At 44.3% G+C, this 10,998-nt stretch overlaps 1 protein-coding gene across 3 annotated transcripts in view; it reads left to right on the top strand.

The window, feature by feature from the left end:
* The first annotated feature begins 7,220 nt into the window (after nucleotides 1–7,220).
* Mgat4a (alpha-1,3-mannosyl-glycoprotein 4-beta-N-acetylglucosaminyltransferase A) overlaps nucleotides 7,221–10,998 on the top strand; it is a 129,372-nt gene continuing 125,594 nt past the window's right edge. Inside the window, exons 1-2 of one of the 3 annotated variants that reach the window (XM_031367230.1) lie at nucleotides 7,253–7,322; nucleotides 8,827–8,943. The gene's annotated coding sequence lies outside the window, so the exon portion shown is untranslated. Of the gene's footprint in view, nucleotides 7,323–8,826; nucleotides 8,944–9,023; nucleotides 9,067–10,998 lie in introns of those variants that run through there. The other 2 variants (XM_031367229.1, XM_031367231.1) reach the window with 2 other exon arrangements.

The following is a 10,998-nucleotide window of genomic DNA, read 5'->3' as shown; positions in this document are numbered from 1 at the left end:
GTCCTTCCTGGTACTTGGGAGCAGCTTGGGTTCTGCTTCAGGTCAAGTTCTCTCTCTCTCTCTCTCTCTCTCTCTCTCTCTCTCTCTCTCTCTCTCTCTCTCTCTCTCTCTCTCCTCTCTTCTCTCTCCTCTCTTCTCTCTCCTCTCTTTCTTTTAAGATGGAGGCTGGTTCCAAGATAGAGTAGGTTTGGCCTCTCATCCATATGTTTCCCCAATAGCCTGTGCTTCAAAAATCTATTTTCCTTCCCCATCCTCCCAGATCCCAACCACCATGCTTTTGCTTGTATGGTTCAGGTGTCTTAAAAATACTGCTTGCGGGGGTAGGGGCTGGAGAGATGGCTCAGCAGTTAAGAGCACTGACTGTTCTTCTGAAGGTCCTGAGTTCAAATCCCAGTAACCACATGGTGGCTCACAACTATCATAACAAGCTCTGATGCCCTTTTCTGGAGTATCTGAAGACAGCTACCAATGTACTTACATAAAATAAACAGATAAGTCTTTGGGCCGGAGCGAGCAGAAGTCCTGAGTTCAATTCCCAGCAACCACATGATGGCTCACAACCATGTGTGCAGCTATAATGTACTCATATACATAAAATAAGTAAATCTTTTTTAGAAACACAAAAACCAATAATCACTGCTGGGGTTGGTGAGGGACTCAGTGGTAAAAGGTGCTCTCTGCAAAATCTGACAACCTGGGTTCTCTGGAACCCACATGGCAGAAACTTGATGCCTGCAAGCTGTCCTCTGACCTCTGATCCCTTACACTGTGGCATTTATACCCTTCCCCCAACACACATACATGCATGTAAAACAAAACAGCAACAACAAAACTCAAAAAAAACAAAAACAAACAAACAAACAAAAAAACAACAAAAAAAATTGTTAGATTTCTACCCAGATTCCGGAGCATGATTTTTAGTTCTGTGTTATTTGAAATCTTGTGATGTAGCTTGTAAATAGAGTCAGAAATCTCCAACTGGAGCCAAGATCCCAAAAGTGCCTCCCTAAAAGCCTAGGCGTCAGGAGAATGCAGTTATTCATAAGCTCATCCCAGGCGCCAGGGAGGGGTCTGCTGACATTCAGGCAGGAAGCACACACAAGGTAATTCATTCCCGAAGAGCATGGGCTTGTGATGTGAATTATTCATGGATTCCTCCACAGCACCCTCGAAGTCAGGGCAGGACCCAGAGTTCCTCCCAGCCCTCCTGCTGGGCATCTAGACACAAACAGGGTCACCACCCTGTCCTAGGATGGGCCTGTCACACCACTGACACCTAACTGGCCTCTACTATCCACTTCTTTGTGTATCTGACAGAATAGGAGGATTCATCCAGCAGCAAAACCCACACCTCCAAATAACTTAGGAAACAGATGTATACTGTACCTTTTCCCACAAAGAGCTTTTGGGTGCCATGTAAGGAAGGGTAGGATGGCCATGTTATACAACTGGCCTTTGTCGAATTTTCAAAATTGTCCTACAGCCAGGCATAACAAATTCATACAGAGCTCAAGTAGTTACACCGACGGAGGTCTTAAGCTGCGAAGCAGCAGAGAGTGCTGGAGGCTGCATCCAACTAAAGAGCCTGGAGCCATCTGCAGGGCCAGCTGCCACCAGACACCCGGCAGGTTGTCTGGATTTCAGTGTAGACATCTGAGTTATTTTAAATGGTGAGCTGGACAGACCTTTCCAATTTAGCTAGGCTGGATTATGTTTCTCTGATTTTAATTCATTTATTTTTAATATCTATATATCTATGTTTGTATGTATGTTTTTATGGATGTATCTATCTTCCTACCTGTATATGTGCACATGTATGCATGTGTGTGTCATGCCATAGCATGCATGTAGAGGTCACCTTTCATGTGATTCTCTTTCCACCTTGCTTGAGGCAGAGTCTCTTGTGTGGTACCATGTGTGCTAAGCTAGCCGGTCCGCAAGCTTCTAGGGATTCCGATGTCTCCACTTACCATGTCCTTATTGGAGCATGGCCACTGTGCCTGGCTCCTACACAGGTTCTAAGAAACCTGTATTTGGGTTGTCACACTCACACAGCAAGCTTATTAGTCACTGTACCCTCCATGCAACCCACAAGGGGTAGTTTTTCATGGGAAGGAACTCTAACCTCTACCATGACATATGCTTCCTTCCACAGGGCATGGTATTTGTACCGATTATAATTTCCAAAACCAGACCCCAATGTACCAGGTCCATAGTTGTTCCAGATGGTTCTTCCCATTTCTTCTTAAAGTCCTTCTTCCTTAAAGTCCTCTGGATAGAAGGTGAGGAGGCATGAACAGGAGCCAGGGTTGACCCTTCTCTGGTAGCATACCTTTATCTCTCTGAAGATGTGGACCCATTTTCTTAATGTCTGTGCTCTCAGGGTGTCGCCAGTGTGTCAGAAGCTCAGGAGAGAAGGGATCAGGTCTGGGACATCTCTTTGTTTTATGACAAAACTAGATCCATCTTCACCGTGTGATGGAGGCCTTGCCTTGTCTGGCTTCCAGCTCTCTCCATCTCATGAACTTTGGGGTTATTCTTTTCTTTCTGGGACTTCTTTGCATAAGACATTTTAAACATCTTTAGTCTTTCCTCTGCCACTCTTTTTTTCTGCCATACCCACCCATCCATCTGCCCACCCAAGCCTCCCATCCGTTATTCCCTCTGCCCTTTCTCTCACCAGCATTCTGTGTTTATTAGCCCCCTTCCCTAAGGTCTGTCTTCCCTGCCTCTCTACCAATGGTCCCTTTCTAGATTCATACATCCTGCATGTACTCCAGATTAAAGCCACACATCTAAAGACTCAATTCAAGACTCCACACATGAGTGAGAACAGGAGAGAATTTTCTTTTTGGATCGGGATTACTCCGTTCAGGATAATATTTCATAATTTCGTTTTCTTCTTTGAGATGAATACAATCCCGTTATATGTAGGTACCACATTATCCACTCATGAATTGATGGGCACCTGGGCTGTTCCCATCTCATACCTATTGTAATTAGAGCACCAATAACACAGATGTGCATGGGTCTCTATAGTAGGAAATAGAGTCCTTTGAGTTTGTCTTCAGGACTGGTATAGCTGTGCCATATGCTAGGTCTATTCCTGTTGGGTTTTGAGGGAGGGGACCCTTCTCACTGATTTCTACTGGGGATGCACCAATGTGTACTCCCACTAACAGTGATTATGGGTTCCCAGTACCCCAAACCTTTAAGTAGAATTTAGATAGATGACCTTTGGACTTTCACACACAGTTGTTTAGCTTTTTGTCCTTCTCCTGTCAGAGTCATACACAAATTAATTCCAGGTGACAAGAAGCAGATCCAGATTGCCTTCTATTTCTAGCTAACAAAAGCTACATATTTACAGGATACAACATTTTTTTTTTTTTTTTGGTTTTTTTTTTTTTGGTTTTTCGAGACAGGGTTTCTCTGTGTAGCTCTGGCTGTCCCGGAACTCACTCTGTAGACCAGGCTGGCCTCGAACTCAGAAATCCACCTGCCTCTGCCTCCCAAGTGCTGGGATTAAAGGCGTGCGCCACCACTGCCCGGCATTTTTTTTTTTTTTATGTATGCCCACATTACAGAGTGGCTGCTTCAAGCTAAACATCTGCGATCTATTCTCATAGCTATTTTCAAGTATACAATATTGTCTTGGTTGTTCTATTGCTGTGAAGAGACACCATGAGCAAGGAAACTTTTCTATGAAAGAAAGCATTTAGTTGGGGGCTTTCATACGGTTTCAGAAGTTCAGTCCATTATCATCATGATGGGCAGCATAAAAAGAGGAATGGTGGCCACATTTCTGGAGAAGTAGTGGAGAGCTACATCCTGATCCTCAGGCAGAGAGGGAGACATTGGACTTGTCATGGGGTTTTGAAACCTCAAAGCCCACCTCCAGTGACACACTTCCTCCAACAAGGCTACACCTCCCAAGCCTTCTAATCCTTTCAAATAGTGCTACTCCCTGATGACTAAGCATTCAAATATATGGAGAGTCATCCTTGTTTAAACCACCACAAATACATTGTCATTAATTTTAGTCATTCAACTGTAAATGAATCTCTTGAATGTGTTCCTTTCGTCTAACAAGCAATTTGTGTCCTTTGGGTAACATCTACCATTTTCCTCCCATTCTTCTGCTTCTGGCCTTGAAACCATTGCCTTATTCCCTGCTGGAAGGAGTACTATCTTCTCTGAGTCTCCACACAACCGAGATCCTGCAGTATGAGGTTTGGCTCATTGTACTTAGCCCCTCGTGGCCAATGACAGAATTTCCTTCTTGAGTGTGTTTCATCTCACGTACATACCCTGTTTATTTCCTCAGCTATCCATTGATGAACATTTGCATTGCCTCAACTTGACTGCTCTAAACAATCACACAATGAACATGGGGGTACAGATGTTTCTTCAACACCCTGATTTTATCTCCTTTGAAAAAGTATAGCCAGTAGTGAGAATGGTGTGCCATAGGGTGGCTGTAGTTTCCATTTTCCAGGGAACCTCCATTCTGTCTCCCACAATTTACTAATTTACAGAAGCACCGAAGGTACATTGGAGTCCTCTGCTTTCCTCAAAATCCACTCTCTGTTGATGTTCAGTGGTCAGCATTTTGGGAACTACTCTATTATTGCAATGAATGTTCATGTACTTTTGGGGAATTGAAAGAAGACGGTTGCATTTTCAGGAAACAGACTTTTAAAAAATGATCAATGAAGCAACATCTGAGCTCATGAAAGTCCCAGCATGCCACAGGACATCTTCTGGGGTCATCTAGCTGGAGAGTCAATGTCAAAGTGATTTGGGCAGGTAGCTGACTACATGGGTCAATATACCAGGAGAACAACTTTCTGTAACATCTGTTTCTGGGTGGGAAATGCAGTTTTCCATCACTTGAGTCCCTGTGTTTAGAAGTGTTTAGAATTTGTTGTGTCTGGTCATAATCACTGAGTCTCAGGGCTGGCGGGACTTCCTTACGTGTGGCTAGAAACCCCAGTACAGACCTTTCTATCATCATCTCTCCCTGACTTTGGAAATAAGAGAACAGCCAAACATGTGCACATTTTTGCCTCTGTGTTTTGTCATGGTCATAAACACATTCAATTTTTGTTTATGTATTTGTTTGTTTGTTTTGAGATAGGGTTTCACTATGTAGCCTTGGCTGGCCGAGAACTCATACTGTAGATCAGGCTAGCCTCAAACTTATAGAAATCTGCCAGTCTTTGCCTCCTAAGGGATTAAAGTTGTGTGTCACCATACCCAGCCTTGCTTTTCCAATCACCTAAATTGACTGTTTTTAAAAATATATAATTCTGTGTTATGATGGTCAGTTTGTATCCTCAACTTGACATGATCTGAAAATCCTCTGGGAAGCGAGTTTCAATAAGAGTTGGTCTGAATTAGGTTGACCTGTGGCATGACTGTGGGGGAATGTCTTAAGTTAATTAATATAGGATTGACGTAGCCCACCATGGGTGTCACCATACCATAGGCAGGGAGTCCTGAATTGTATAAAAGTGGGAAAATCAGACAACACAAGCAAGAGAGTAAGGATTCATGCATTTATTTCTCTCTTGATTGTGGGTGTAATCGTAACTAGCTGCTCTACCATCTTGACTTCGTGCCTATAATGGACTGTAACTTAGAATTCTAAGCTAAAACAAATCCCTTTCCTCCCCTAAATTGCCTTTTGTCAGGGTGTTTTAAGCACAGTAACAGAAAAGAAACTAAGATGCTACCAGACTATGCTGTTGTTGTTCTATACTTTGTAACTTAGTTTTGTCTAGCAGCCTTAAGTTTCAACTTAGAGTCTACGTGGTGTGTGTGTGTGTGTGTGTGTGAGAGAGAGAGAGAGAGAGAAAGAGAGAGAGAGAGAGACAGAGACAGAGACAGAGACAGAGACAGAGAGACAGAGACAGAGAGACACAGAGAGACACAGAGACAGAGACACAGAGACAGAGACACAGAGACAGAGAGAGACACAGAGACAGAGACACAGAGACAGAGAGAGACACAGAGACAGAGACACAGAGACAGAGACACAGAGACAGAGACACAGAGACACAGAGAGAGAGGAGAAATAGAAACAACAGCATAGGGTGTTTCAGATTCAGACACCCCTGTTTTTTGTGAGTACATGTCCAAGTACACTGTGATCAGGGGCTGTGGCTGCTGCTCTACCAGCTCCAGTCCTCAGAAGCACTTCCCTGGATGACTTATCCACAGAAACACAACACAGCATCTGATGAGTTGTCTCATCATGTTCTGCTCTGTGTCCCTTGGTTTTGCTCATTGCTGAAGCAAGGATTATGTCAATCTGCCTCCTAGCCACAGTCAGTGGCTATAAAGCTGTGCCCCTGGCTGGTGCTGGCTCTTCCCATATCTTTACCATCCTTCACTATTGGGCCACTATGATCCACATTTGGCTAATTGGTCACCTTCCCTGGGGTTTAAAAACTGGCACTGTCATGTCTCACTACTGGGACTTACAGAGCCCTCCAGTGTCAACTGGTGTTGTGGGGAGTTCTTTATTTTTTCAGGCACTTTCAATTTGAGGGTAGGGAGAGAATTTTTGGTGGTTGTCAAAGATATCTAAAAGCAGTCTATATTTTTTTTCAAGATTCATCTCTTCCATACGCTCCCAGACAGTCTTCCAATATATTTATACTGATTACCCTCCCACCAGTAGTAGAACTCAGAACCTTTAATGCTCATTTCTACTTTAGTCATTTTTAGATAGTAGATACATGGGCATCATATGAAACTTTTAGGTTTCATTTTCCTAATTACAGAGAAGTTTGTGCAGTATTTTGAGATTTTTTTTTTTTTTTGAGACAGGGTTTCTCTGTATAGCCCTGGCTGTCCTAGAACTCACTCTGTAGACCAGACTGGCCTCAAACTCAGAAATCCACCTGCCTCTGCCTCCCAAGTGCTGGGATTAAAGGTATGTGCCACCACTGCCTGGCTGAGATTTTTTTTTTTGAGTTTATGGGTATGCACGTGTATTGTTCATATGTCTGTTTATGCATATGTGCACATGCATGTGGTACCTACAGAGGCCAAAATAGGATATCAGATCCCCTGGGAGCTGGAGCTACAGGCAGTTATGAGCTGCCTAATGTGGGTGAGCATCCAGCATTCATGACCTCTGACCCCTCAGGCTGAGGTCATAAGGTTTTGTCATAATGAGGACACAGGAAACATGAATGAAGATGCATGTCCTCCAAACAGGTTTAAAAAGCTTGCAGTCAGCAGCTGACCCACTACACAGGGGAAGCAAGAGATGGGCAAAAGCTGACCCTGAGACATGAGCTGCTGTCACAGTAAGCAAGAGATGCTATACTCCAGATAAGGGATCTGGGGTTGTATTCATCTGTTACTATAACAAAATGCCTGAGGCTGGCTAATTTGTAAAGACTGGGTGGTCTCATCCGTCTTGCCTCATGCTGGGTGGCATCATGGCAAGGGTATGTTTGAGAGACTTCATGTGATGGCACAGGAAACCAGTGACTCAGAGGAGGGAGGTTCCCTTCTGTCAGAAATAAAACAAAACAAAAACCCCAAAACCAGCCAAACAAACAAAAAACTGACTCAGTCAGGCAGCGGGCAGTGGTAGCCTTTACTCCCAGCACTCAGAAGACAGAGGCAGAAGGATCTCTGTGAGTTCAAGGTCAACCTGGTTTATAGAATAAGTTCCAGGACAGCCAGAGATTGTTATATAGAGAAACCTTGACTTGAGAAAGCAAAACAAAACAACCACAAAAACTACCACCACCACCACCAAAACCCTGACTCATACAGAACTAATAGAAGTCCCATAAAGACCAGGTTTGACCCAGTGCTGGCACCTGCTTGTAATCCCAGATCAGGAGCAGAGGTTAGAGGAGTGAGTTGGAGGCTAGCCTGGGCTCATGTAAATTCAAGGCAAGCCTGAGCTCCCCAGTGAGTCTCTGTCCCTCCTGAGGACCATGTTCCTTTGACATCATCACCTTCCACTTGGCCCCATCCCTTGGAGATGCCACTATGTACCATTGCCACATTGGGGACCAAACTTACAACACAGGAACCGTTGGAAGACACACCATCCAAGCCAGAGAGAAGTATCTGGGGGAAGATGATGAGTTTGGTTCTGGGTGGGAAGTGATGGCACCTGGACCCTCCCATTCCCCTCAGGGAGGATGCTCTGAACTAGCTAGCTATATCAGACTGCATGCAGACAAAGAGGCATCGAGTAGCTGGGACTCCAGATGCAGAAACAGGAACAGGCATGGGGCTAGAGGAAAGCCCCGAGAAAGATGAGATCAGAAGTGTCCTCCACTCCACCCAAACCTTGACTCTGGCCCATCAGGGGACAGGTACAAAGTTCAAGAGCAAACAAGCAAGGGCCAGCTGACTCTGATTGGGAGGGGCACAGCTTAGCCGGGTTTTAGGCATAGCAAGGGCTGTCCCCAAAGGATCGGAAGAATTCCGTGGTACTGAGTATCAAACTCAGGAGCTGGGGTCCTGGGCAAACTTGCCCAGCCAGAAGGGGAAATAATGGTCACTCTCCCAGCAATGCCATGCAAACCCATATCCTGGTGCCTTTCTGCATAAGAGACTTTCTATACTAGCCAACATAGGTAATCATTTTTTAAAGGTTAGGGCCGCAGATCACATATTGGCCACAAGTTGCTTTTACTAGGCTGAACATCCACATGATAGCTGCAGAGTCTGAGGTAAAGCAGGGCAACCATCAGGAAGCCTGTTTGAGCCCCGCTCCCAGGGACTGTACAGCATGGTGGGAGAAAGCCCCCTTCAAGCTGACTGAGAACACCCTCTGTATTCCAGCCCTTCCCGACCACTCAAGCCTTTGCTGATCTTAGTCCACATGAAGGACATGTGTGCAAAGACTCCCAGAGGCTGAAGACGGCAGAACACAGAGAAAGGAAAATAACTTCTCCATAGGTCAGCATTTCTCTGTGGCACCAAGGGTTTGTCGACGTCTGCGGCAGGTCCTAAATGCCTCGCTCTGATGCCAGGAGGAGTTTCTCTATCAGACATTGAGTCCAGGAGGACTCGGGATTTCAGGTAGCAGGCAACCCGAAGGGAAAAGGTTGCCAAGAAACACATGTTCCCACGAGGTGGCTGCTGCAGTGTGCATAATACTTTTGCACCCTGAATGCAAACGGGAGTTTAATTTCTGAAGTTCTGCATGAACGGGAATAGGGAGTAGAAATGTCACCCTATTGTTGTATTTAGAGGTAGGGATAAAAGTTCGATCACTAGAGTAGGGTCTTTGTGACAGGAAGGCACCACACAGACAGGGGTATGCACGCAGTCCTGCTATTGCGCAATACAAAAAGCATAACCATCATCAGACCTGGCACCACACCGAAGGGCCTTGTGCCACACAGTTGTGAGCTGAAATAAAAGATCCTTTCTTTGCAAAGTATCTCACCTCAGGTATTGCAGCACAGTAATAGGAGGTTGATTAATAGGTTAGCTGATGTCATTGTTATTTTACAGATGTGAAAAACAGGCTCCTAAGAGTTCCTAATTGCTAGTATATTAATATGTGTAATATGTAATTAACACATGCAACATAATAATATATTAGCATGCTATATAACATGTATTGCATGCTAATATACAATATACTAATATAAACATCTGCTATAGCATATTAATATGATATATAACACATACGTTGATATGGAGTGCACATATTAGTGGAATGTAAGCCATAGATTCATATGCAACTCAGCTACCAGATACAAAGTCTATGATGCAAACTCTATCTAAGGTCTCAACACAGTGGTTCACTTTATGAGAACTAATTAAAAGAGTTTCACCAAGTCTTTCACACAGAATATAGCTATTGTATTTATTGCATCTTGTTATCCTGATACTTTAACATTAGAGAAATTAGCTTCTTAGTCAGACTTTCAAGACTGGCCCAATGGCCTGGGCCTGTTAGCCTAGATACTTAGATGACAGAGAGAGGATTATGAATCCAAAAGCATCCTGGGTAATTCAGTGGTGGTATGCCTCCCAGACACACGGTTTAGACTTAGTCCCAAGGGGGGAAAGAGAGAATGAGAATTTCCGTTTTTTTCCAGAGGATGTGGCTCCCCTGGGTCTCCATTCTTAGGAAGTGATAATGGGTCAGAGCCAGCTATGGGGCTTGTTTTTCCAAGCAAGCTTGTCTCTGGCTCCCAGCACTCCCTGCTCTCCTGACTTGGGAGCAGGCTCCGCTGCTCTTTAATCTTGATTTTTGAGCTAGGATTGTCTTGCCTTAGCTCTTGTTCGATGCCCTGTCTACATCCACAAACCTTCAAGTGTGGCAGTGCACTTCTGTAACCTCCATCAGACACAAGATCCCACACTGTAGTGACAAACCATAATAAAGCACCCATATCCCGCAGTCAGAGAATTCCCAAGAAAGGGTTTTTCTTTTTCCTGACCTGGGTCACCCTTCTGTTTCTAATTAAATCTGTGTGGGTAACTTCCCATTCTATGGACTTTCAAATCCAAGCCAGAAAACAGTCATATTTTAGATCAGAAAAGCAAGTGTTTTTATTTCTTAAGCAGCAGAACAGCTTCAAAATATTATACACCTCTGAGTCAGGCACAAACGATGGTGACACTTAGCACCACCCCAAAAACAGTGCTGGGGAAAGGCAACAATTTAGAAAAATGGACCGACCTTGTGTTTCTTGTCTTATTTGTAGGGGCACCACACTTCCACAGTAAGTTGGGGCTTCCTCTTTCCTTCCATGATTTCCCTGGATTTCCTTCCATGAAAGTTGTTTGCATAAGAGATAGATGTTTGGTATCGTTCCTGTACAGGCCTGCCAGCAGCAGGAAGAGCTGCCAGTCAGAGGCGGAAGGTACCAGCTGTAGCTCATACAGTGAGATGCTAAAAGGAAGTGGCTGAGTCTTTTTTTGTTTGTTTGTTTTTTTGTTTTTTGAGACAGGGTTTCTCTGTATAGCCCTGGCTGTCCTGGAACTTACTCTGTA

Source organism: Mastomys coucha, unplaced genomic scaffold (assembly GCF_008632895.1).
Source record: "Mastomys coucha isolate ucsf_1 unplaced genomic scaffold, UCSF_Mcou_1 pScaffold14, whole genome shotgun sequence".
NCBI lineage: Eukaryota > Metazoa > Chordata > Mammalia > Rodentia > Muridae > Mastomys > Mastomys coucha.
The sequence above is the reverse complement of the archived record's forward strand: the minus strand, read 5'-3'. Positions and strand labels throughout refer to the sequence as shown.